Below are 26574 nucleotides of genomic sequence, written 5' to 3'. Positions count from 1 at the left end.
AACCATTTTATGATAGTCAAAAACTATGTCAAAGATTAGTATTCGGACGGCTGGGTTTCCATAAACTTTGAGAGGTGGAGAAGTGGAGCTTTGCATTAGCTTAAGATACGCTTCTCGTAGAACTTCTAATACCTTCTCCCAAAACAAGGAGAAAAAAGCCACGAGTTTACAAGGTGCGATAAGCTGCTCGACCTAAACTAAAGGGTGCTGTAGAAGAAGGAAGCTGCTAACCCAGATTGACCTTCAGTCAGTAGGAGGGGAGTCAGATTGAGTTCTTTCGGCAGTGGCCGTTGTTGCGGTTTCAAGGGAAGTAGACACACTGGAAAAGTCACCTCATCCCTTGTTGAAGAAAAAGCAGTAGCTTTACTTGAGGAAGAAAGGTAACTGAAGTACTCAAAGTGGAATCAATCTCCGTCCGTCTATCCTTAGTTGTGGAAGTCATATCTATCCCCGGATCTCCATCGGTATCGATAGATAGGGGCAGAGTCATCCGTCTCCAGCGGGCTTAGACCTCAAGCCTCATCTGTGCTAGGGCATTTCCTTAGATCGACTGAGAACTCAATTCACTTTTTTTTCTAAGAGTTAGATTTAGCAGTCTCAGAAAGATTATCAGCTAGGAAGTAGAAGGCAAATAGCATTTAGGCCCGTAATGTTCAAGGCTCAAACAAAGGCTCTTTTCCCGTAATAGAAAGACCAATAGGTTCGGGTGCGGCTGTGTAACTGGAAGCTCGACCTGATCGGTTATCATATGCGCTCTCCCTGAAAGCAGTCTATTAGAATACGACAGAAGGTTAACAAAAAGAATTCTGAAGTCAGAGTCCGCTCTTGAAGCAGAGCAAGTGGCTGAATCATAAGATAAGTGGAAGATTGAGAGGTAGGTTCATTCTCTTTCTTCAGTTGCTGCAGTAGTTCTTTCAGTAGCCCTCGCTTTAGTTGCTGCCGCTGAAGTCCGCTCTTTCATTCTTCAAGGTAATTCAGTAAGAAGCTGCAACCCCACCTCTTTCAGTTTCCGTTGAAGCTTAGTTGGGAGCTGAGTCAAGCGCTCACTCTGATTCTTGATCGGAGGTAACTAAGGCAGAAAGTATGGTCTCAGTTTCATCATCTGAGGCAGAAGTTCAAAATCGATCACGAAGCATAACATCCTGAGTCAGCTCGACCGGTCCGGAGGGAAGAACTCGACTCCCAGTTCGAAGAAAGTCGACTGATAAGGAGTCAATGAACAAGGGCGACTGAAAAGGTTCTGTGCAGGAGCGAAGGTACTCGTAGTTTCAGATATAGGTTCAGAGCGAAGGTACTCGTAGTTGAAAATATAGGAGAGGAGTGAAGCCACTCGACTGAGGTTAGGAAGGTTCAGAGCGAAGGTACTCGACTGATAAGGAGAGGAGCCCGACGATTATCAGAATGGAAGAGGTCCGGAGGTTCAAAGAATATTGACGGACGACCTGTAAATCATAAACTCTTGAATGAGTCAGATCAAAAGGAAGACTTCCAGGTCGTATGATAAGAAGAGTCACCATTCACCCCGGTATGATCTCTTGAGAGAGAACTGTATGAGCGGTGGAAGCGAGACCTTTCATGAGTAACTTCCAGAGAGAATGAGCGAAGCAGTTCGACTGACTTTTAGAAGGAGAGGGAATGAATGAATATGCCGCCCCCCTCTTCTTTAGTGGGTTCGGAAGCTACACTTTTGGAGTTCCAGAGACTACTTGACCTATAAAGGGAAGATCCTCAGCTGCGAGACGCCCACTCCTAGGTTAGGCACCGGTCCGTGCTAGCTTAATTGTTGTGTGAGGGCATAAAAAAGGGTTTAGTTACATAGGCACATAGCGACCTATGAGATGAGGCTTTCGGTGCGGCCGAGTCCCTAGTTAGTTCGACTTTCCTATTTCAGTAGTTAGACAGTCTGATATCATTCACGATATTTGCTAGCTTATCGACTACTTTCTCAAGAACTAAAAGAACGACTTCCCGGGGTACTGCAAGAACGTCTGCCACTGACTCTTCCTTTTAAAGAGCAGTTTCACTTCCACCACTACGGCAAGAACCATCGGTCTTTCCTTTACCGAGGGGTCACTTCTTTCCTTTCCATTATGGACACCAAGCTTCTTCGACTCCACAACGGGCGGCTTGCTTGGCTTTCTTCCTCTGTAGACGGAAAGAGCCCGTGGCTTTCTAAGCGTCTTAGTTTTCCTCCCTCTTCTATGATGACCGTGATTGAGTGATTTACCCTTCTCTTTCATTCAGTCTCGCGCCTCTCCTTGAACTTCTGACTCTTACCTCTAGAAATGTAATACTATGGCTGAGACAGGTCCGAAGGACTGATTTATTCCACTCAAGTCGGAGCTGCTTCGCATCCTCTTTCTCTCTCGCTTTCCCCTACCCATATTCCTGTCCTGGAAAGAGCCCGATCCGAAAATCATTCTTCGTGAGGCGCTGTAGATTCTCTTGGTTCTGTCTCATGATCGATCCTCTATGGGATTAGTCCAGAAAAACTTGGAATTCCTTATGTGAGAACACAAGCTTACAAAGCAACCTCTGAGATCGGAAACCGCTACTTTTTCTGGAAATTACTATGGCGTCAAGACCTGCGCGAGGAGAAATAAGGCTTAGGTCGAGCTTACTAAGTCAGACTTTCCTTTTCATACTTCTTTTCTTCTACAGAGCTGACTCGGACCTTTCCACGAGGTCGTACGGATGCCTTCTGACTCCGGACTCCGAGATGTCGAGGAAATTACAGACTATGGCGTCAACACCTATGGAAAGAAGACAAATAAGAAGAAGAGATCGGAACAAGAAAATGAGTCAGTAGGCGTAGTAGGCGTAGTAGGCTGAATGAATATGAGTTTCAGAGAAGAAGAAGACGATTCTCCAGACGATTCGTCCGTAGTCCATTTGCTTCTTCTTGTCTTATATATAATATAAATGCGCTTCGCTCCGCGCCTTGCCTCCAGTGGTCTTATCGTCTTATCTTTCTTTATGCAATTACTTGAGAAATTCATCAAATCAGTACCGAAAATCCCAGTTGAGTCACTTTTGCCTATAGCTGTATTAATGCTTTATCAAGACTTTCGAAAACAAAGATAGAGCAAGAACTAAAATCAGCCTGAATCTATTTACATATATCAAAAAAAAAGTCACGAAAGTCTCATTTTTCAAGAAAAAAGTAGTTTCAATTTCAGACTAGGTCTTTCCTTTCGGTTATGCTTTGCTTAAGACATTCATTCATTTAAGTAGGTGAAGTAGGTCTAAAACCTTTTAGTAGGTTTCCATACATTTCTTTTTTCTAATCTTTCTAAAACATTAATATAGGTAAGGACTCTAAAAGGAGCCTACGGCAACTCCTCATATTAGATTGAGCCTTCGGTCTTAACGATTTCTCAAGATTATCCAAAAGAAATGTATCGGTCCGAAGAGTGGGTCGGCCGATACTACAATACAAGAGTGAGAGTCTCTCCTTTTAACCTCTTGTTATTTGATGTGGCTTTCGTCGCATATCCGCCGTTTAGATAGCTTGAGCTAATAAAAGGATGGTTTTCCTCCTACCTATCGGCCGATTTGCGCTGCGCATATCCGCCTCATTCAAAGAAAAAGATATGATAAAGAAAAGTCAAAGGCCGGCTCCAGCCTTAGTCCTTCCTTTGCTTTGGAACTCCTTCTTTCTTTCCTGCCTCAATCTAGTCCTTCCTTTGCTTCGGAACTCCATATCATACTAAATGCTGAAAGCCTTCTTTCCAAAAGTGCCTTCCGGAACTGCTTGTCATACTAAGCATCATCTTGATAGGGATGACCCACAAGAAGGCGGGTGCCTTTCTTGTTTACCTTTATTATTTCTTTTCTGTCAAATAATGCCAGCTTGGCTTTAAGGTTCGCCAGAACTCTTCTTTCTTCTTTGATTTCTTCCTTTTCTTTTGGAAGATGAAAAGAAGAAAGATTCGAGCGCCCTTTCGCTCGTGTCTCAGCCATAGTCTGTAATCTCATGTAATCCCAGCCTTCACCCTTTATCCTCCAATGTGGATGGGCCTCTGAGGCTCCTTCAGCCATTGGGGCGCAGGCTTCTTCTTTGGAACTGGAATTCAGGACAGTTCAAGTAGATTCATGTGCAACTTATCCAAGTCGTTTTCGGCGATTTGGAGAGTCCGGAGGTCTTGACGCCTTCCCTATTAGCCCTTTTTAGGTTTAGGTCGTCTTTCTGAGAAGGATTTCTAATCCTGGCCTATTGCCAACTAAGATTTGGCAAAGCCCATAAATCCTCAGGGCACTCTTAGTGCTGATTCTATCTTGCGGCTTCAAGTAGATCTCATTCATTTGCAAGAAATTCTTATTAATGGGTCGCCACCCCTGGGCATCGAAGATCCCCTTATCTCTATGTGAGACCCCCACGGAGCGGTACGAATCAGTCTCTCCTCGACAATCTCGTGTAGATGGGAAAGGAATTGTAGGGGTATTATCCTCTCGGCCCAGGGTCCGGTCTTCTTAAAAAGGTAGGGCAACTCCTTGCTTATGAGAGTGATGGCAACATTCTTTTCTTTTAGAAAAACCTTTTCGTACTTGGCATCGAGCCTGCCGTCCAAGAGTTTCAGAAGATGACCCACGTCAATATTCTTTGAACCTGGCTTTTCCTCAGAAAGACTTTTTTCTGTGGAGTGGTCCTGAACCTCGTCCAATACCCAAAGGTCGAAGAAGTCGTTGGCGCCTGAATAGTCTGACGGAAGATAGAAAGTATGGCGTCAACACCCCCGTGGTATAGACTTTGATGGCCTTCTCCAGCATGGTTATAAAGAGTGTCTTCTGGGTACTGGGCTCCCCGTAGATGTAGATAAAGACTGGTCTCGAAATGTAATACTATGGCGTCAACACCCACTACGCGGTTTACGGCGAGCCAATCGATAAAGAAAGATTTTTCGCTCCGTAGGAGTTGAGAGAAGACTAAGACGGAAAAGGAGGCTCAAAGAATGATCGGCGAAAGGACTGAATTATCATAAAAGAAGGAGCGAAGGTACTCGTAGTTTCAGATATAGGTTCAGAGCGAAGCAGCTCGACTGATAAGGTTCAGAGCGAAGCAGCTCGACTGATAAGGTTCAGAGCGAAGCAACTCGACTGATAAGGTTCAGAGCGAAGCAGCTCGACTGATAAGGTTCAGAGCGAAGCAGCTCGACTGATAAGGAGAGGAGCGGTTAGGAGCAAAGAATTTGTGAGTGAGGTTAGGAAGGCGGAGTAGGAGATTGATTCTTTGCTCCTTTTTAGGAGCGCAAGTACAAAAATGGAATATTTCAAAGAGGTTCCGGAGGTCAAAAGGACCGTAGCGGTCGAGTCTGAACATTTTTTAGGCTCTGCTTCTTTGCTCCGGACGGTAGGCTTTCCTCTTTTTAGTAGGTGATAGGATCATAATATCTTTTATCAAGAATCCCGAACTAACTCATTGAAAAGAGGGAGGGAAGTAGCTCGACCATAGGAAGAGGGACTAGCTGAGTAAGCGCGAACTTCTTTTCTATCCCCCCCCTTTTCCCCAGAATCAAGGGCAGACAAGCTAGGGCATTCGAATCGGCAGGCTTCCAGGTCAAATTCCCTCTTGAGTCAAGCAAGTCCACTGCCCAGCAGGAATCCTTCTTTTTCCTCTTTGGTTGGATCGGAAGTTGGGGCGAAGATGTATCGGATGGGTGGAGTCTGATCTTTCAAGGGCATTAGATGTTTAGGATAGGGGGGGCCTAGTTGAAGCCATCAAAATTCAATTCCTTCCGCCTCAATGGATCTGGCTTTCTCCTATGTATAGCAAGGCTGATTGATTCTTGGATTGACTCCCGTGACAAGAACTCTGATGACCTACGGATTCAAACCCCCTTTCATCTCCCCCATTTGAACATGATAGGATTCGCTAATTCAGAACGGAAGAGGGATTCATCTACCCCCACGTAGCGGGAAGAGAGAGGGATGAAAGCAGGCAGGTTCGCTAATTCAGCCAGGAGCGGTCCCAGGATCAAGATCTCTTGGTTGAGGCGGAGGTCCCGGTGCGAGGTAAATCAAGGAGGCAGAGGCGCAGACCAGAGGCTGTGGTCTCTGATTTCTGTGGAAGAAGTAGTCCTTTCTTTTCTTGGCGCTCTTCCGCTTTTCATCTAAGCTCTGATGATTACTATGGTATATGAACAAGTCAACTCTATGGATGAGCAAGAAATCCTATAATGCAGGTTTCTGGGACAAAGACGAGAAAAGTAAAGGCCAAGGCCTCTAGCTAAAAGTAGGGTTTTTCACTCCCAAAGAATTCGACCACGAAAGCGATATCGGCGGATATGTACATGGAGCCATTATTCTGGTTGCGCAATGGAGCTACTTTCTTCATCAATTAGCAGCGAGACTTAAAGGAAGAGAGGTTGCCGGAGAAGAGCGAAGGAGTGGTATGTCTCCAATCCTCATGTCTGAAGTCAATCTTGTCTGATCCTTTTGTTCCGTGAAGACCCCACGGAGCGGTAAACCCCTCTTTGATCTTTACTAAAAACAAAGGTCCAGATTAGCTTAATTAGTGAATTTGGGACTCGTAGATAAATTCAGGTGCGAAGCAGCTCGACTAAGAAGGAGAAAGAAAAGGAGCGAAGGTACTCTACGAAAAAAATATAGGTTCAGAGCGAAGCCACTCGACTGAGGTTAGGAAGGAGAGGAGCGGTTAGGAGTTGAAAGGAGTGCAAGTTGACGCTAATTCAATTATAAAGAAGAAATCTATGAATAAAGGCTCAAAGAATTTGAGGGACGACTTCTCAGTCTTCTTCTTCTATCTCGTTCTACAACTCAGTCGACTCAATTTCATCTTTCCTTTCCAGTCTAGGCTTTTTTCTTAGAGCTGAGCATAGTCAGATTGATAATAGGATTTCCTCATCATCAAAACCATCTCACCTATGATTTGAGAACAAAACTTCCATGACGTATAGGGCCTTATACTAAGCATGCCTAAGAAATGGCGGAATTTGAGGCTCAAAGAATTTGAGAGAAGAAAGACAACTGAATATGAGCGAAAGCGGCTCGCCGACGATAGGGGGAGAGGACCGACTGAATTTTGAATGCTTTGGGGGGAGTGACTGAGTCCTTGGGGGAGCAATCCCTCTTTTTCTCTATCTGAAGCTGGAGGGTAGTGAGACTTCTAAGGGTGTGGGAACTCATTCCGCTTCTTTCTTCTCTTAACTCATTCCCTGCGTGGAACAATTACTTAATCTTCTCATTAAGACGAAATGAAAACCAGAAGGAGTTCGCCTGATTTAAGGCACAAACCAATTCATTCTTGCAATGCATGAACATCGAATGAAAGTGCGAACCCGTTGACTCCTTTCGATTTCATGCTTTCCCACAGAAAAATATGGATAGTCCTTCGGACCCGTCCGGACGCGTAGTTTTGATATTCTCTTTCTTCTCTTTCCTAATGGAAGATAACTCCTTCTCCGGCGTAGTGGGACCTTGTTCATTGATTCCATTGACTTTGATTCCGTTCGGATTGCTCGCCTTCTACGGACTCTTCAATACGTGATTTTTCTTGCGGGTATAAGTACCAACCAGAAAGAAGAAAGCCGTCCTCCGTCTCATTGATAAGGACATATTCATATATATTCAACTCCGGACTGGTCAGATTACGCTTTCGCTGCAGAAGTAGTAGAAAGTCAAGATCAGCCTATGATTCCCGTCAGGATAGTCATGTAAGAGCGAGAGCTGCTTTCTAGTCAAGAGGAGGACGATCAGAGTTGTCTTCCTTGTCGCCGTCATCTCTCTTATCTGAGTTCCTATATATATTCTACTCAATTGTTGAGTGTTGAGGAATGGGATTTGCCTTTATTCTTAAGGGGCGGCGGAAGAGAATGATTACGATCTCGACAAAGAGACAAAGCCAAGAGGGGAGAGCACTTAGAAAATTCACTTTGAGTACAGGGAAGTCCGCTGGTAGGAATTCCTCAGGGCGTATTACGGTTTTTCGCCTCGGGGGTGGATCGAAGCGATTGCAGCGAAGAATTCATCTGAAACGAAGCACTTCGTCTATGGGCATTGTGGAAAGAATCGAATATGACCCTAATCGTTCTTCTTGGATCCATCCAGTACGATGGATCGAGGGGGTCCGCCAGAGGAAATGCAAGACTCAAGAGGAGTTCGCTCCTCAGCCTCAGATCCTTGAACCTACCACGACCACCATCCATGGCCTATTTTCGTTCTCTTCCCCGCACGGGAAGGTGGATCAAAGAAAGGTAGCTTCCTTCTCTCCTTGACGGATGGCGGCTTATGTAGTGGTCGGCCTTCCTACCACCAGGATGCCTCCTTGGTCGAAGAGCCCCGATACTAGTACTAGGAAGGGCGCAGGAAGCAAAAAAACTTGCGCGAAGGACCTTTTCTTCTCCGCCTTCTCCTCTCAAAAGACCAAGGGAGAGACAGCATCCCTTTCCTTCGGTAGCTCTTTTGCTTTCCCAAGGGTAGCGGTAGCTGGGGCAAAGCCCGCTTTCTTCGCTCCGCGAATGAGAGAGAAAGTCAGAGGAAAAAAGACGTTCTCTCTTTGCGAGGTCCGAAAGTGGAGAACGCATAGCATTCTCTGGGCACATAGGATGAAAGGTAAAGCTGCCCTTTCTTGGCGGAGTTTTAGGCGGCAAGAGACTTTAGGGCTTGTTGGAGGTGCTGAGCATAAGGAATCGAAAGCAGAGAGGGATCAAGGTAGCTTACCTGCCAAGCCGATAGGCGAAGGGCCGACGGATGGAGCGTGCAAAGTCAATCGTGTACCTGTCGTGTGACCCGTTGGTCCTAAGCAATGTCTTGCGCGAAGGGACCCACCTAGAAAAGCTCGCCTTTATGTTAGGGGGGCACTAAAATGGAACTTCGATCGGATGCGGGTATCCAATCCCGCCGCTTAGATGTCAAGCGGATTCCTGGGCGTTGACGAATGGCCGGCCACCTTCGACGTTAGAAGAGCAAAAGGCCCGGGGCATAGCTGGATGAACCAATGTGAATGAGTGTCAGCTTCGTGACCCGAAGACGATTGGTGCTGACCACACTAGGTGCTACCGTGGTAGCAAGAGAGGCCAGGTGGTGACAATTGAGAGGTTCTCACTGAGCATTCCTAGTCACACGGGAAGAGAGGTCAAATGGCAAGGCCATACGCCCGTTTGGCTCCTCGCGGAGTATAGCTCACATCCAAACAAAGATCTGATTGGGGAACGGGGCAAGGCCCATAAAGCTCCAGCAGAAAGGGAAGGCCTGCCAGGCCGTATGCCCATGGGTGCAGGATTCTTCGAAAAAGCGCGGGCTGACTCGGAGACCTGGGACCTTGGCTTAGGAAGGAATGAAGGGGAGCTCTTCTCGCTTTCTCCGCCAGTGGCTTATGTAGTGGGAAGGCCGACGACTACACAGACTCTATACCAAGTCATGGAGCGATAGCGAAGGAGCGAGACCCATCAAGAAAGAATATGATCTGACTTTCAGTAGGTTCGGAGGCAGAAAGGGAACAAGAGCGAGTGAACTTCTTGAATGAGATCTTCATTCTCTCCCTTGTTCATTGACTGCTCTTCTTCTTTGTTTAGAGGTGATAATAACTCAACTTATCTCTTTCGGGGAAGGAGGCATTCGAAAGCCCGACAAAGGCCTATGATGTGCCTCAAAAGAAAGTACGAAAAGAAGGAATTAAACTACCACGGACCGGTATAGAAGTCACTTAGCCGTCTACAAAGGAAAAGGGCGTCGGTACGGAGTCACGTCAACTGTGGATATATACTAGTAGGTAGGCTAGTTGGAACTACGTCTGAAACTATGGTATGGACCGAGACTACACTAAGGAACAAGGAAGTCTCACAAAGAAGTTAAGGAACGAAGCTCTTTCTCTCTAGTTGGCAAGGCTTTTTTTTGTCTATTTAGAGAGATGGGGCTTGAAGTTCTTAGGAAGAGCCGTAGGAGGCAGCTCACGTACGGTTCGGGAGCCGAGCCCCAGCACAGGGACTGAGGTCAACACTTATTTCATAGCCAGTCATAAATGTTCAGCGGGCAAGATGGTGATGAATTGCGATTGGTCCAAACCTTCGACCAGCGACTTATTGCGACCCGCCCAGAATGGCCATACATACTCAGACCTTATTCACACAGCGAAGAAAGGCCGAATAGAAGGGGGCACTGGCTGCTTCTTGGCCACGCCCCCCGCAACTAGATACGAGATACTTGATCGAAATTCTCAAATAGGAAATTGCATACCATTCGCCGATAGTAGTATATATAGGAAATGGGTACATGATAGAGAATCTCATCCAGGTCAAAGCGCAAAGCTGGCTCGAGCCGCAGGAACTTTTGCTAAAAGAATGAAGGACACCCCCTACACTCTCTCTTAGGCTTGTGCGGCTACCGCGGAGTGGGAAAGAAAGAGAAAGCCTATGATTCGAATTCCACTCAATCTTTCTGACTAGTTCTTTGTGTCTAGGCTTTCCTCCCGCCTCAATGAACAACGGCTTCTCTTCCTTTCTGTATATATTGACTTCTTCTTTCCTCCGGTCTCTTTATTCAATGAGCTTTGATCCTTCACAGTCGCTTCGCTTCGCGCCTTGCCTCCGCTTTCTTCTGAAAGGGAAAGAGATCATGAAGATCGAATTCAGAGATCAAGATTCTCTCTTTCTTCTTTCCTTGTTCATTGATCTTTCTCTTAAGCCCACGTAGGGGTCAAGCTTCTTCTCTCCACTTCCTTTCCTTGCTTCTATCCTTTCCACTCCTACAGATAGGCTTTCTATGGAACTCAATCTTTCTTCCTTTCACTCAAATTCTTTGAGCCTGGTGTCAATGTTTCTGACTCCTTCGGACGGCTTCAAACCTTGAACTTCATCTTCCTTTAAGCCCTTTTAGTAGGTTCAGAATCCAATGGCCCTTGTCAAAGAAAAGAAAATACGGACAATAAATAGGAAGACTAAAAGTTGACTTTCACCTTGAGGAGTCTGAAGAGCAAGGACAAATGGTTCTGATAGAGAAAAAAGATCGAGACCTAGATGAGAGCAGGACAAAAAAAGACCAAAGGCAAGATTCAGCACTCTAATTGGATACGCCAACCAGCACTCACTATAACCGATGTTCGTATAAGAATCTAGTTTCTCTATTCTCTTGTTCGTAGAAAAATCTAGTTTCTGGATTTTGGCTATCTGATAATCGATTTAGGAATTTCCTAGAAAATCACATGAAATTGCAAACCAAATTGTGTACAAACAAAGGCGGTGCAAGCAATATGTGCCGGCGCGATTGGTTTTCAGGCAAAAATACATGGTTTGACCACTAAAAAGACCACCCAAACAAGCGATATGCGCCGAAAGGCCTATATCTTCCCCGTTCAAGTGACTGACGGCGACTGCTAATGAAAGAATGTCATGAGAAAAAGTGGGCTGGACACAATGGTTGGCAACGAAGGTACGCTCTACTGAAAGAGGGTGACTACTGGCCGAGCCTTCGGGATGAGGTGATGCAATTTACTAAGACTTGTCTTGTATGCCAGCTTAATATGAAGCGAAGGACCAAAGTGAGCGGGTCTATGTGAACCCTTACCTATGCCCTCAAGGCCGTGGGAGAGTGTGTCCCTCTCCTTTTAGTTGAGTCACTTCGTCCCTCTCCTTTTAGTCGAGTCACTTCGTCCCTCTCCTTTTAATCGAGTCACTTCGTCCCTCTCCTTTTAGTCGAGTCACTTCGTCCCTCTCCTTCCTAACCTCACTCAAGCCGCTTTCGCTTTTAGTGGTCTCATTGAGAATCAAGTCAAAGACTTTGCGGTCCGGAGTCCTTTCAATATTCACCTTATCTACGATCGACGGGAGGCAAGCCGAGCTCATAAGCCAGAATCAAGGCCTGGTGGCGGCCCGAACTCATCCCTTTCAGAAGGGGAGGAGGAAGAAGAATGATCCGGATCCTTTCACTCCATTTTCTTTCTTATTCATCGCTTTCCTTTTCTTCTTTCGTCTATTCATTTGGAGGGTAGGCTTTCTCCTCTCCGAGCCTAGTTTCAAGAGAATTCCCTTTTTCCCTACTAACCCACGTAGCGGTCAATCCGGCCCGTAGGTCTCCTTCCATCTCTCCTTCAAAGATAATACTAATACGAGAACTCAATTCAAAGAATGGCTAAGTAAATAAAAAAGAGAAGAAAGAATCAGAATCGCTTGATGATTCCTTATATCTTCTTATATCTGAACCTAGCGCCCCGTGGGAAAGCCGCCATAAGAAGAGATAGGGGAAGAAAGCCTATCCTACTACGCGAGGGAGTGCATCATCCTTTTCATGGATTTGGCGTGGGTATGATTTTCTTCTTAGCTTGGCGCGCTTGGTGGACATGTAAGAGAGCAGTCCCAAGAGGAGAAAGCCTATCTTTATCTAGTTTGAGAATATAGCTTTGTTGCGGCGGAGAAGGAGTCCGTCCTCAGTCGTCTGAAATCCATATTCACCTGTGGTCTCATTGATAAGGACATATTCATATTCCACTTCGGACCGCGTAGTTAGGAGTCATGAAATTCCATATTCACCTCCGGACGAGTCAGAAATCCATATTCATCTGAATCAATGAACAAGGGTTTCGAGGACTTATCCTTTGAATTTGAAGGCTCAAAGAATGAGAGAAGATTAAGCTACGTAGGACGAGTCAGAAATCCATATTCACCTGTCCTCCGGTGCGAAGCGAAACGACTGTTAAGGCTCAAAGAATTTGAGAAATTCCACACTAAAAGGGCTCGACTGAAAGGAGAGGAGTGCAAAAAGGAATCATTAGATTTAGACGAATTTGCGAAGGCTCGACTGAATCAATGAACAAAGGCTGAATCAATGAACAAGGCTCAAAGAATGATCGAAAAAAGAAAGTCACTAGACGAGCGAAGGACTTGTGAATTCCACTGATTGTAGTAGGCGAAGGACTGATTTTGATCCATTAGAATGCAGCGAAGGACTTGTTTTGATCCATTAGAATGGAGCGGAGTAGCTTAATTAGTCTGAAAGGAGTCCAAGATTCAAGCTTTTGCCCCAGCTCTCTCTTCTATACTCGCGTGGTGGGTACGGCTTCGGTCCCAATCCTGTAGTCTATGATGATTGACGTTATAGACCCCACATTGGCTTGGCTACTGGAATCTCCTCTCGCTAAAAGGGACTTGCCCTCATCAAATCCCTTTTCAAGGGTAGGCTTTCTTCTTCTTGTCTTTTCATCAGCAGCTCGTTCAAAGGCAATTTTCAACCCACTCCGCGGTCAGAGCGTAACCGACGGCATGGCGGACTCCCGGGGACATCAACTTCTGACACTCCCTCCTTCGGTCGAGACTGAATACCGGTCTATGTAAACTCGGTCCTTCGCCCAGCCCTTGAAAGAGCACTGACTTCCTTCGCCCCTCTCCTATCCTATTAAGTCAAGTCCTCTCTCTCCTTAACAGTCAAGCCTCGGTCTTCTCTCCTTCTATAACTACTATCCTTAAAACCTCAAATAAATACGAAAGCCTAGGACGTCAAAGTCTGCAACTTTGAGTGGTCCTCCTATAGACCAAAACCATAGATTTGAGCCTTTATTCGCAAATTGCGCCTTTGTTTTTTTTTTAGCTGAGTCCTGAGATCATTCTTTGAGCCCGTAGTTAGGAGTCATGAAATTCCATATTCACCTGTCCGGAGGACTCATGAAATTCCACTAACCCGACTACGTAGGACGAGTCAGAAATCCATATTCACCTTCAAGGATCAAAGCTCATTTCATCAAAGAAAAAGCTCCAGATGAGGGATCGGAACCCAACTCAAGAAACCTATCCAGATCCACTAACAAGCAAGAAAAAAAGAGCTTTTCTCATTCATAAGAAAAGCGGAGTAGGAGCAAAGCAGAATCAAGCTAGAAAGGACAGGTTCAAAGAATTTGAAATTGAATAAAGAGAGGAGTTGAGAAGAATTTGAGTCCTAGGCTTTCTTCCAAATAGTAGGTTCCTTGCGGAGTAGGTTATTTGGAGTTCGTGAGGCGCTGTAGATTCCTTACTTATGATCATTTATGATAATAGTGACTCCTGAGAAAGAGAGATGAAGCAACTTCAGCTTCAACAACGGAAACTTCCGCCTCAGCTGCTACAGCCTCTCTGATCGTCATAGACTGTACTTCGTATCCAGCATTTCTGAGATATAGGTCGGCTTCGTGCATCCCAATCTTTGCCGGAGGTGCTCCCCACGTAGCGGTATTTAGGTGGGTTCTTCTCTTTTTCTTCTCACTTTTTGAACCTACTTAAAAAAAAGGAAGAATTGCATAAGACTCCTAACGGAGGGGTCTCAGTCCCTTTTTTCATCGTTTTGAATGACAAAATCCCGGGAAAGAGGAATCAAAGAAAGCAAGGGTATTAAGGGAGAAGTTAGCATATGCTTTGAAGATGCTGATTGGACAACTATTCTTGAAATAAGGGAAAGAAGCTTGATTGATGATGATAGATGCTTTCCGATATCTACAGAGCTGACTCGCACCTTTCCTTTCATTCTAGCTTATCCCTCTGTGTCGATACGGATTCGTCTCTGGATGGAACTCATGAAAGAAGATCCGTAACATACATCTTCTTACTCGGCCGAGACGGCTGCATGCCTCTGACTCCGCGGTCGAGCTAGCTGCTTTTTCTTTTCTTCCCTATAGTAATCAGACTCTCCTCAACTCCTTCTCCGCGTTTCGTACCTAGCTTCGGAGGAGAGCTAGACGGAATAAGAGGAGAGAGAGTAGCGCCTTTCCCACTTGTTGAGTTCTATTTCAATTCTTCTTTCTTAATAGACCAAGCCCTAGGCTTTTTTCTTAATAGTCTTCTTCCTTTCATTATTTTAGGTTCTTGTTCTTCCCCTTAAGTTGATAGTCTTCTTCCTTCTCTCTCCTTTCTTCTTCCTTTATCTTTTCCTCTCTCGTCTTCTTCCTTTGCTTTGATTTAAGTAGGTTTATTGGAGAAGGATTTGTTCTTCCTTATTGGCTTGGAGTGGGAATAATCAAAGACAAGAACCTACCTACTATTTGGAAGAAGAAGAAAAAGGAAAATAGGCTTTCCTCTTTTTTTTTGAAATCAAAGGCAGTTAATATAGACTTTTCTTGGACTTGTTAATGGTCCTTTTGACGACGGGTCCTCCGGACCTCCGGAACTCATTCATTCCACTAATAGGACGGAGGACGGCTCAAAGAATGATCGAAGGAGTTCTAATGCCAAAAAATAGCCGAAGGAATACTCGTGCAAGTGCTGGAGCAGAGCCTCAGAGTTAAGGAAGGAAAGCCTAGGGAAAAATCACCTGATTTAGGAGAGATGTGATGTAGAAGCAGATTGCCCCCCCGGGCATAGGAGCGAAGTTCTGAATTTCATCATAAATTCTTGCCTCCCTTTCCTTGAGAAGGTTAGGAAGCGAAGAAGTTGAAGAAGGGAGTCTCATTCGTACCCCAGCTCGAAGGTTTCCTTTCCATTTCCTCAGAGGTCGTACCCTCGGGTAGATACATCAAAAGGGAATGAGAAGAAGTTAGTATCTTTCTTCAGCTCTGACAGTTTCGGAAAGAAGCAAGAACTCCAGGATATGGGTGCTTGGCAGCTGCTAACTAACCCCCTATATATTAGGTTGTGAGCCCTTAGTTAAGAAAGGGGAAAGAAAGCTCAAGCCTCCTCTCTCTCCTTAAGAGTCTCCTCAATTCCATCTCGCCTTTCGCTCTTTGATTAGTCTCTTGAATGGGGATATCTATGACATGGAAGGTGATACTGAAGATCACTAAGGGCCTACTTTGGGCAATCAGCCTGCGCCTCTTGCTTGCCTTATCGCAGAAGCAGAAATTGGCTAATTGGCTTCCAACTGAGGGCTGATATCCAAGCTACTAACTAGGGAGAGGAAGAAGCAAGCAAGAAAGTCAAAAACTCGCGTAGTTTATTTGTTTTTTTGTCTTCTTTGGAGCGGGAGAGGCGGAGTAGGAGCAAAGCTCATTGAATAAAGAGAGAGGCGGAGAAGGAGTTGACTTGTGAATTGAGGCGGTAATCAAAGAGGAATGAAATAACTAAAGAGGAGAGGAATGGAGGGCTCTTCTTGAAAGATAGGCGCAAGAAAGCACCCACCGTAGCCGACTCGTAGTTCGAACAAAGGTAATTTACAGTTGAGGATCTTCCGTTAAGGTCTGAACAACCCACCCGCTCGACCAGAGTCAGTGGCTTCCGTTGAAGAAGGTTTCAGTGAAGAAGAAATTGGAACTATTCTCATATATTCTCAGAAGGAAATCCCCCGAAAGTACCCGGATCGAAGGAAAGGTGCTAGGGGCAAGAAATCAGTCTCGATCGGGGCTTCCAGGTCGGTCGGAAGGATCAGTGCTAGCGCTCTTTCCGAAGAGAGATCCTTAGTCAGATCAATCCGTGAGATCCGCATGCGAGGCTAAGCCGAGCGAAGAATCAGATTCAAGCTAGTCTTTTCCCTGTAAATCAGAAGAGACGCTCTATTACAAGTCACTATTAGTCAGTTCAGTCAGAACTTCGGATACACTCTGGTAATTCCAAAGGAATATAAACTCTCTTACCAATAGAAGAATTGAAAATCCCCGGGGGCTGCAATATGCCTAGTAGCGCAAGACTGATTAATCACTCTTTTACCGGTCCTCCGGACCTCTTTGATCCACTAAGTCAAAGATTCCACTAAGTCAAGGATTCCACTCAGGCACAGAGGCCGGAGCCTGGGGGCCGAAATAGGCGGCTAGCCTGGTTAGTGCAGCGGTACAAAGGGAGATTCCTGCCCAAGGTACCTCTGACGGAAAACAAGGACTCGGATTGAAAAGGGAAGAAGATCGGCGAACTCTCTTAGGAATGAGAAGGGCAGATCTAGATATAGGCTTTCTTTGGGATAGGAGTTCCTTCAGGCTAGGCCCACCAGTCTCGGTTGAGGAAGCATAAGTGGTTTCCCTTCTTCGATCAATCGGGAATGAAAGAGATCTCTCTTGACCAAGGCAAAAATCAAAGGCTTAACGATGAAGAAAGTGCTAAATAAAGAAGACTTGGTCTTGAGTTAGGAGAGGGAATTCTGACAAGTGCTGTTTCGGAAGTGGCAGTTCTTCCTTATTCAGTTTCGGATGCTAACACTTCTTTATCAAGCTTTTATTATGAGTTCATTTCACTCATTAACGAGAATGAAAGAATCCTCTCAAATCTTCTTCATAGTCCTCCGTCCTACAGTCCTAGTCCGAAATCTACCCCGTCCTCTTGACTGATTTATATCTATATTCATCTGTCCTTCGGACCTGTGGAATGAACATCAAATTCTTTGCTCCCGGGGGTCAATGAAAGATTGAAAAAGATCATTGATAAGGAAATCATTGAGAAAGTCCACGGGGACGGATGAAAGATCCCCCTTCCCACCGGAATTAGGAAGTTTGAAGACCCATTTGAACCGTCTGAAGGACTATCCATATTAACCCGCGCCTTCTATGAGGTCAAATCAAGCGGCGGTTCATGAAAGTTGGGAAAATGGACAGGAGGAAAGGAATCGTAGCGGTTTTCCCTTGAACCTTCCCTCTCCTATTCTTTTCAAAGTAATAGCTATCGATCATTCTGAATTTTCTCAATCTTTCTGACTCATCTGGACCTTTGTTTTTGGAGTGGGAATTTCACGTCTGGACCCCGTCCGGAGTCCTCAGGACTTTCCATTAGTAGTTAGGAGTTATTCCACTAATATCCGTCATGATTCCGCTAAAGTTTCAGACCGACGGAGCAAAGAATATTTCGAGACCGCTCCTCTCCTATATTTAAAACTACGAGTACCTTCGCTCCTCTCCTTCCTAACCTCAGTCGAGTGGCTTCGCTCCTCTCCTATATTTTTTTCGTAGAGTACCTTCGCTCTGAACCTTCCTAACCTCAGTCGAGTGGCTTCGCTCCTCTCCTATATTGAAAACGTAGAGTACCTTCGCTCATATTCAGTCTGATTCCAATAATATCCGTCATGATCCCAAAGGTTGCAAAGATGCGGTTTCTGACTCAGATGGACATTCTTTTTGAGGCGGAAAGAATATTGCTCGAATTCTTTATATATTGATTAGACTGCACTTTTCATGGGTTTCAGGAGTGATGGCAAATCGTATCCAAGCAGTCAAATAAGAAGATTTCGGGAAGGCAGAATGAATCCCCTTTTGGTTTGGAGACTCCCTGATCAAGAAAGTAGGGCTTGGGTTCTCGCTGATCTACCCCTTGAGAATGCTAGCCATACAGGGTCGAGTCACCTCCTCACTACGCGGTATAGTTCCCGATAGCTCAAATCCGCTAATAAGGATGAAATTCAAACCTCCTCTTCGTCTTGGGTCTCCAGTGCACGCACAAGATAGCCGCCCCTGTCCCAGGGATAGGCTGAATCCAACTCTCTCTCTTTCATGAGCTGCTCTTTGAGTTCTTCTTCCTATCTTCCTGATTAGTTCTTCCTCGGAATCTTGAGTCTTTTAGGAGTCCGGAATAGGGAATCGAAAAGGTTCTACGAAGATCTTTCTTTGAAGGAGATAGAGGGATGAAAACGAAAATCAGGAAAGAAGCTCCGCTCCTCATGCTCTGGAAAAAGAACCAGAAAAGGGCTCGTGCATGCGGGACAAACTCCCAAAAGAAAAGAGAGGAAGAAGGAGAAGGGGAAGAAGGGGAAGTCAAGTCAGGTCAATCCCACGGGTCAGAGGGAAGGCGGAAGGCGGGAGCATCCATCTCGATCCGACTACTGTTTAGGAGGGAATGCTCTATCCACTGTTTAGGGTTTAGGAAGGAAGGCCGCCCACACGGGTCATAGGGAGGGAAGCCGCCACCACCCTTTAGTAGGCTCTTTCCCTTGTTTAGTTTTGAGGAAGGAAGGCCGCGCCCCAATCCCACGGGTCAGAGCAGAGAGACTGGGATCCACGCGGAGGAGGCAAGAAAAGAAAGGCAGGGATCTTGTAGGCTCTTTCCCTTGTTTAGGAAGTAGCACCAGTTTAGGAAGAAGAAGTAGCCCCAGTTTAGGAATAGGAAGTAGCCGCCCCATCTCAGTGCGGTTCGTCGGGAGAGTGCATTCTGAAATAGGATGGGATGATTAGGAAGTCGGAGTGAGAGCCTCGGAGCCTCAGTCAACTTAGTATAGCAGCCGGTGAAGGTCACCTGGGTCACTGGAATCTCCGGTCCGTCCGTCCCTGTACCATGATCAGTCCCTGTACCTGTGGCATGAGAAGTGGACGTGGAAGGGCGGCCCCGACCCGGCCGAATAGAGACCCTTTCCTTGTTCTTTCTTTTCCGGCTTGAGATTGAGATGAGAAGGCAGGCACATTGGATCGGATCAATATGGAATGCTTTCCCTGAATTTTCTTTCTTTTCCGGCTTGAGAAGGCAGGCACATTGGATCGGATCAAGAGAGTCCACTCTTTTTGATGGACCGGCTTTCCCCTTTCCCCTTTCCCCCTTCATCCATGAATCCATGAATCCCAGAGGTCACTCTTTCCCCTTTCTCTGGGGATTGGGATGGAAGCAAGGAACTCTTGACTTTCCCCTTTCTGGATTGGGATCTAGCTCTTTACCCTTTAGTGGAAGACTCAATTACTCTAGACCGTCCCCCCCCTCTCCGAACAATGACCGAATGATGCCTGAATGCCCCGACCTCTAACCTAATTATCGAGACTTTCCCTCTCCTTTCCCCACGCCCCTATCCACTCCACGGCGAGTAAATCCCCTCGTCAGCTCAATGAACAAGGGCTTTCTCTTATCCTTCTCCTCCCACTGAAAACAAGGTATGATATAGGATCAAAGTATTTGAGCTTTGCGCCTTGCACGCGTGTGGATGACTACCGGACCGATGCCCGAAAGCCCCGGAGGGTAGTCCCACTAGCAGTATCTACTATCCCCGTCCCCCTATCAGATCATAAAGAAATCGAAATCGAAGATCAATCATAGTCCTAAGGGCCCCCGCTGGAATGGTTCTTCAGCCTCAGGAGTCCCTATAAGAAATCAGTATAAGTACGTTGCCGTAGGTCTCTTCTTCTTCTTGTCTTTTATTGGGTTCTATTCGCGCTGAACTCAGCTCCTACACTGGGACCTCTCCCGTAAGCCGATCCTCAAAGTCCTGTCCCACTCCTCTCCTTTTTTCTTAGCTATTGAGTCCCCTCCTCTCGCTATTGGAAAAGCTGCTTCATACCTTTCCCTTTAAACTCATTTTAGAGCATACCTTTGATTCTGAGAAATAGCTGGGAACTTCGTGACGGAACTCAGCACATCCTATGAAAATGAGTTCGAGCTCCCTCAGCAGAAATGGGGCTTCTCCCCTATCCTTTCCAGGTTCAAGATCTAACTACCGCAACAAAAAGAGAAAGAGATCCAGCTGATGAAAGATCGACTTATGACTCCAACTCGGCTGCTAGGCTCGTCCGTCCCGATTCCTTCTCGTTCAAGATCCTCGGTTCTCACTCTGATGAATGAAAGGGAGAAAGCTCATAACGTAGAGATCCCTAATAAGAGATTTTCACCGAGAAACTAATAAGAAGAGCAGTTGAGCTCATAACTCAGTCTTCCTGCCTCTTTCTTCTCGTTCAAGATCTGAGATTCCCACTGTCCGGTCCCAAGCTCCTTCCTCCTCCTAAACAGATAATTCCTCCGCCGAAAAAAAGAGAGAATGATAACAACCTCCGCCGACCCCCCACTCAGGAAAGCAGACTCTGTCTTCTTCTTTTCTCTCTGATTCTGATCATTCCCTTTTTCAAATAGTGATTGTACCCCTTTTGAGTTCGCGCTTACATGTCCCCTTTCTTACTACTCTCTGAACGGGAGCTACTTTCCAGTGGAGACTGAATCTTACACAGCCACAGCCGATTTCAGTGACTGACGAACTTGTCCAACTAGGGAACCGCGTAGTGGGGGAGATCCGGAGACTGAGAATACTGCTTTCAAGCTGAGGCTTTCCTCTGCCTTTGACCTCTATACTCCTCCAGGACGTCCTCAGTCCTTCTTTATCCATATTAACCTGGACTCAGCTGCTCCGAACCCAAGTCAACTAGGTAAAGCAGTTCCGCTCCTATTCTTTCTCTCAAAAGTAGGGTCTTTCGGTCCTCTCCCCCTATCGTCGGTGAGCCGCTTTCGCTCCTCTCCAGTATCAGATAGGGAAGGAATATGCTTGACCTAGTTGTAGAGGGTAGAACGACTGATAAGCTGCTTGACTTTTCGGCCGAGTCTATTTCGTATTATCTCTTTCGGAATAAGCTGCCGCTGTGTAAGCGAAATCCGAAGCGAAGGAGCTCGACAATGAGTAACTTCAAGAGTCATCCCTCTCTCTCGGAATCAGTCACTGAAATAGGAAGAGTTCGAGTTCGTATGAGAAGAAAGGGAAGCTAGGGAAGAGAAAGAGTGATCAAAAGTACTATTCTCAGAAGAAAGAGAACATCCCTAGTTTACATATCTTGACCGTATAGGTGTTCATAACTCACTCTTTAGGAAAGCGAGAACTGTATGAGCGGGGGAAGCTCGAAGTTAGCATCTCTTTTCTTGAAATTAGGACTAGCTAGCCCTAGCCTCAAGCTATCACAATTCTCTCTTTCAGTAGGGAGAAGAGCCCTTGATGCTTTACTGAGTAGGGTGCTTATTCCTATCATAAGACGGTTATCAGCTGTGTTTTACCTAGTTTTAGAGGGGGATTAAAAAGGAATGAAACTAGCACGGACCGCTTATCAGCCGTATGAGATCTTCTTTGAAGCTAGGGAACTGACTGAGTAGTTGTAGAGGGTTAGTCTTGAGGATATCATATAGGCTCGACCGAGAGGCAGAGTCTGCTGTCCTAGCTCTTTCATGAGAGACAAGAAGCAAAAATAGGAAGAGGGCTAGGCCCACCCAGGAGAGGTTAGAAGGAGCTCGACTTAAGAGGAGAGGGGCGAAAGCCGCTCGACTGAAAGGAGAGGGGCGCGGCACAGGAGAGGGTATTAGTAGCTGTGTAGCATCTCTTTTCTTTTTCTATTCTAATCGGAAGACGTACGTCACGGGTCGAAAGCGTAAAGCAACGAGACCAGGCGGGCCGGATTGACCGCGTAGTGGGTTAGTAGGGCCGGATTTTTCTGAAAGGGAAGAATTAAGCTAGCACGGACCGGTGCGAAGGCAACGGAGTTGGAGAGGCAGAGATGTACCAGCCCGAAGGCATGTCTTCAGAGGTCAAATGAGCAAAGAAAGCTGCTTTCCCTGATACAATCGGCATCAGTCTCAGTTCTTGCTAAGGCAGAGGCGGAGTAAGGAGTTGACGAGGCTAGAAAGTTGTTTCAGTTGCTGCCGCTGTGTCTCTTGAATAAGTGGCAGTGGCCCTTGTTTAAGCTGCTGAGGAAAGCTATCTTTCATATGGATACGAATAGGTATGAAGCTGCTTGACCTATTTTTTCGATAGGGAATAGAAAGAATAACTAATGACTCACTCTAAGAGCTAGCCGAAAGCTAAGATATAAGATACAAGTAAAGATCGGGGCTGGGGAATCTGAATCAGTCTCGGCGGAGGAAGAGTTCGGAATAGAGGTGCGAAGTCGCTCGAGGAGAGGTTAGAAGGAGCTCGAGCCTCAGCGAGAGGATCTCCACCCCACCCTTTCTTTGACTCCCCCCAGGATTGACCGCTACGTGGGTAGGCTAGGTCGGCCTAGACCTGATTGAGATGTTGCCGAAGCTATCACTCTTTTTTAGGATCTTGAAGGATTGAGTGGTCCGGAGGACTCCTTTCTTCTTTATGGACTGAGGTTTTGACTCCTCCTACGCGTCCTCTTGACTCTAAAAGGTGCGGATTACAGGTATTCTTGCATAAGGCTTTCGGAAGAGGGACAAAGTCGATTAGGGACTAGGCCTCAAGCTAAGAGGTTGCAGGTCCGGGTCCGGGGACGGTCAGATATAGGGCAGCAGTTGAAGCTCTCGGTCGTGGCTGGTCTTCTTTAGTTTGAATTCCAGTGGCAGTTCTTTCTCTTTCTTAAGTCATTGCTTTAGTTGTTGCTGGAAGATTAGCTTTCTTGAAAAGCAATTAATAGAAAGATTGAATTCACTCTAAGGATGAACTAGACTAATCCTTCAACTCTGAGTTATGGGACAAGCACACCAACCATAAGGCTAGGGAAAAAGTCCCAAGAGAATAAAGACTGCCCACCAAAGAAGAGGCATGCATCGGTGGTTCGTACAAGGGAAGAGGAAAGAAGGTGTGAGGTCCCACTCTGCGGTAATATGCCACCCTTCTTTAATGAGAGTAGAGGAGCTTCGCCTAGCTGAGCTAGGCTACTTCCCTAATCTAAAGTATAAACCTTGAAAGAATAATCTAAGCTTAGACCAGAAAGGAGCGAGAAGCCGTCTCCTAGCCCACTCCTAGGTTATACCTTTCCCTAGTTGACCCACGGAGCGGTGCGGATCGATAGAAAGCTCTTCGATCTACTACACAAGAAGCAGCTTTCCCAATAGCGAGACAAGACAAGGCTCTCGCCGAGTCTGATGACAGAAGAGGAAGAATTCGATCTTTCTCTTTCATAAGTTGAAGTCCTTGACTAAAGATTATAGCTATCCTTCACTCATTTCATTTATGATAAAAGATCAGAGAAGAGAGAAAGGAACTCACCGAAAAATGAACCCCCAAAAAAAGTCTCCACGAACTAAGAAAGAAAATTCCGTAGGAATCTGAACGCCACCTCAAGCTATTTCTCTTAAGGCCGCCCCAGATTTCCCGGAAATAGAGAGATGCTGAGTCTCAAATTCTTTGAACAAGGCATCCTTATCTTGGCGCTTTCGAAACTCATATATTCTCCGTCTCCTTCGTCAAAGACCTCGGTGCTTTAGGGTCGAGCAGCTCCAGGGAGGGGAATAGGAGGCTGTGGCAGGAGCTCTAGCCCTCCTTCTTCAGACATTATGAGAAAGGAGAAAAGAAGAAAGCCGTCAGAAGAAATGGAACAAAAGGATAGAAGGCGCGAAGGGTGAACCTAAAATAATGAAAGGAAGAAGAAGATCAACTGAAGGAAGAATTGCCTATCCTTATCAAGAAAGATCAAGCCTATCTTCCCAAGGGACAGAAGAGGGTGAAGGATCGAGATAAAGCCGCTTGCCTATAGACTTCTTGACCACTAATTAAGCTAGCACGGACCGGGAGAGGCTCGAACTCGACGAGGTTAGTAAGTAGCCACCGATTTACCTGCAGGAATGTGAGAAAGGGAAGTTGCTTTGTTGAAAAGCTCTTTATTATTAATATGGTATATGAAAAGAATTGAATATGGATAAATCAGTCCTTCGGACCAGTCGGGGAACAAAGCAGATTTTCCTGATTGAGTAGGAGAGGAGCTATTCTTTCATTGAAGAATCAAGAGGAAGCGATACCGCCCGAATCTCATGAAGTAGGGTCTTTCACTCTTTCTTCTTTGAATTGCCCCGGTAACTGAAATAGTCAGATAGATCCCTTTCTGTAGGGCGCGGAGGTCAGAAATTAGGGCGCGGGAGCCCTTCCTACGAGACAGAGAATTCTCTCTTTCCGTTGAGGCAGGGGATTACTAAGCAAGGAGAGCCAGAGAGTCAGAATAGACAGACCTAGAGGGATGAAATAGCTAGACCAAAGAAAGGGATCGACTGCAGAGTTTGTTTACGAGGCCTATTCAAACTACTCTCACTGAACCCGCGCCGAGGAAGACTAGGTTGGGCTTATTCGTAGGGTCTTTTTCATAGGAATCTTTCTATCCCAGCAGCTACCCCAATAGGATCTTCCTAAACTTGGTGGGGTGGGCCTAGCCCCCCTCTTCTCTCTTTCTCTCTTACCTGTCCGAATTTCATGTGTAAAGCAGCTTGACTCTCTTGACGTAGGTCCTAGTTTGAATTGCAGTTTCCCCTGTATTTTGACATTCAAAGTCTCCAATTTCCATTATATACACTTTCTTATTAGTTTTGACTCGACAATACCTTTTTCTTCTTCTTTGAATTGACTCAACCCGGTCCGAAGGACTGATTTATTCTATTCCACGGGTCGGAGGTCTTTAGATATTATGTCTTGAAAGTCTTCCGATCTTTTTGAGGAGGAAGACTGACTTGGGTGCGGCTGGTCGGATTAGTAGCTAGCTGCTTGACCTAGTTTCGGGGGAGGAATTAGGTTAGAAGCTGCTTTACCCACGGGTAAGGAGTTCAAGGGCTTTCCAGAGTTGTAGAAGGGAAGGATTTATACGCCTGAAGAATGAGAGAGAACATCGGCTTTCAGTATCTCCATTAATCCGAAAGAAGCCTTATCAAGAAAGATCAAGCCTTGGTGTGAACTAGAATCAAGCGTCAAGGTGAGAAGCTAGCCTCAAGAAATGAAAGAGAGGACTAGCGCATCTTAATTGGATCGCTTAGCCCTACTATCACAATTCTCTCCTTCGGTAGCAAGCTAAGATCAATCTAGAGCCGATTAGTCTCCCGGATTCCCCCTTGTTCATTGAGGCGGTAGGCAGACAGGTAAGATGTAATTGAGGAGACGGAGTTTACGAAGTTGAGATAAGAAAAAAGACAAGAAAGAATACGAGAGGGGCCGGCCAGCTCCATCATCGGGAGGAGAGTTCCATCAGTCGGAATGAGACTAGCCCTATTGCATGAACTATGAGGTCGACAGTCAATTCAATCTTGCCGACAAAGGCCTCAAGCTATCACTATGAATTACTAGCCCTAGCCTTCTATTGCTGCTATTTCTCTCTTCAAAAAGAGTATGTTCTTGCATGAGTAGCTGAGCTCTTTCACTTTCAGTTCCCCTTGGAAGCGATAACTATGATCAGAGAGATCTTTGGAACTAGCTTGATTGAAAAGGAATTATGAGTATGGATTATGAACTATAAAGGAAGAAAGTTCAAGGCAAGGCTCAAAGAATTTGAGAGAAAGCCTATCCTTAAAGTGAATATGGAATCTTGAGTCCTTAATATGGAATAAGAAGGAAAGCCTAGAAATATGGAATGAAGGAGTCAAAAGGACCGAAGAAGAAAAGAAAAAGAAAATCATCAGTGAAGAAGGAAGAAATAGCGTAATTGAATCACTCACTCATAATATCGGTAGTTCTTGCTTTTTCTATCGACATTCTTCTTTTCATTTCGAAGGCTTAATTAAACTAGCACAGACCGGATCGGCTGGTCCACGTATGCTTAGTCAAAAGAGAAAGAGAAAAAGAAGGTTTCAAGAGAAAGCATGAACTATGAGGGTAGTTGTGGAAAGTAAATCGATCTTCTTGTTCGTGAAATTGGGAATCTTTGCTTGAATTAATGTAATGAATGAATGAAAAGAACTTCTTCTTAGCCAAAGCAATGGCCGCGAAAGGAGAGAGTTCTAGAAGTTTACGCATTTGATCAGAGCTAAGCTCGACCCACGTAGCGGTGTAGAAAGAGAGAGAGAAAGGAGAAAGTCTTATTGAGTCTAAGATCCGGTTGGGGAATTCATTATTCGGCTGAAGCCGGGTCTGTCGCATCCGCGGTTGAAGAAAGAGAAGTTGCGGATGAAATTCAAGATCCGTTCTTCTTCTTCGAGGACAAGTCGATAAGCTAGCTTCGTGAATGAACATCCCAAAGAAAATCATCCCACTCCTAGGTACGGAAGAATTGCATTTGTCTGAGTTTGTGAGAAAGGATTCAAGGTTTTCCCACAATATGGTTATGGGGCATAGGCCTCTGACTGATAAATAAAGGTCCGGCTCCGA

At 45.7% G+C, this 26574-nt stretch overlaps 1 pseudogene; it reads left to right on the top strand.

Moving 5' to 3' along the window:
• Positions 1 to 6259: 6259 nt before the first annotated feature.
• LOC127150349 (60S ribosomal protein L2, mitochondrial-like) lies at positions 6260 to 9615 on the top strand (annotated as a pseudogene).
• Positions 9616 to 26574: the final 16959 nt, after the last annotated feature.

This window comes from Cucumis melo, chromosome 7 (assembly GCF_025177605.1).
Source record: "Cucumis melo cultivar AY chromosome 7, USDA_Cmelo_AY_1.0, whole genome shotgun sequence".
NCBI classification, from domain to species: Eukaryota; Viridiplantae; Streptophyta; class Magnoliopsida; order Cucurbitales; family Cucurbitaceae; genus Cucumis; species Cucumis melo.
This window is presented reverse-complemented; position numbering and strand designations above follow the sequence as displayed.